This window comes from Cebus imitator, unplaced genomic scaffold (assembly GCF_001604975.1).
Source record: "Cebus imitator isolate Cc_AM_T3 unplaced genomic scaffold, Cebus_imitator-1.0 Scaffold30, whole genome shotgun sequence".
In the NCBI taxonomy this organism is placed as follows: domain Eukaryota; kingdom Metazoa; phylum Chordata; class Mammalia; order Primates; family Cebidae; genus Cebus; species Cebus imitator.
The window spans coordinates 7,564,961-7,565,240 of NW_016107345.1; positions in this window are offsets into that span (position 1 = coordinate 7,564,961).

Sequence of the window (280 nt, forward strand, 5' to 3'; positions counted from 1 at the left end):
CCTTCTAAGACTTGCGTATTGTGCTCCATTTGGTTAACTCTACCTAAAAGAAAGAATTTATCTATAGGCCATCTTCAAAATAAGGCATGTTTTGTGGGCAAGTCATTCCATGCTGTCACATTTTCAGGCAAGTGAAAAGTGTTTAAGATGAATATCAAGAATTGTGTGAGAGGGAATGTGCAGAACGCAAGGAGTGTCTTAGAGATTGGTTCATTTGGAAAATGGCAGAAGCGCTGATGTTAAGTGGAGACACATGACTTTCTTTTTTTTTTTTTTTTTT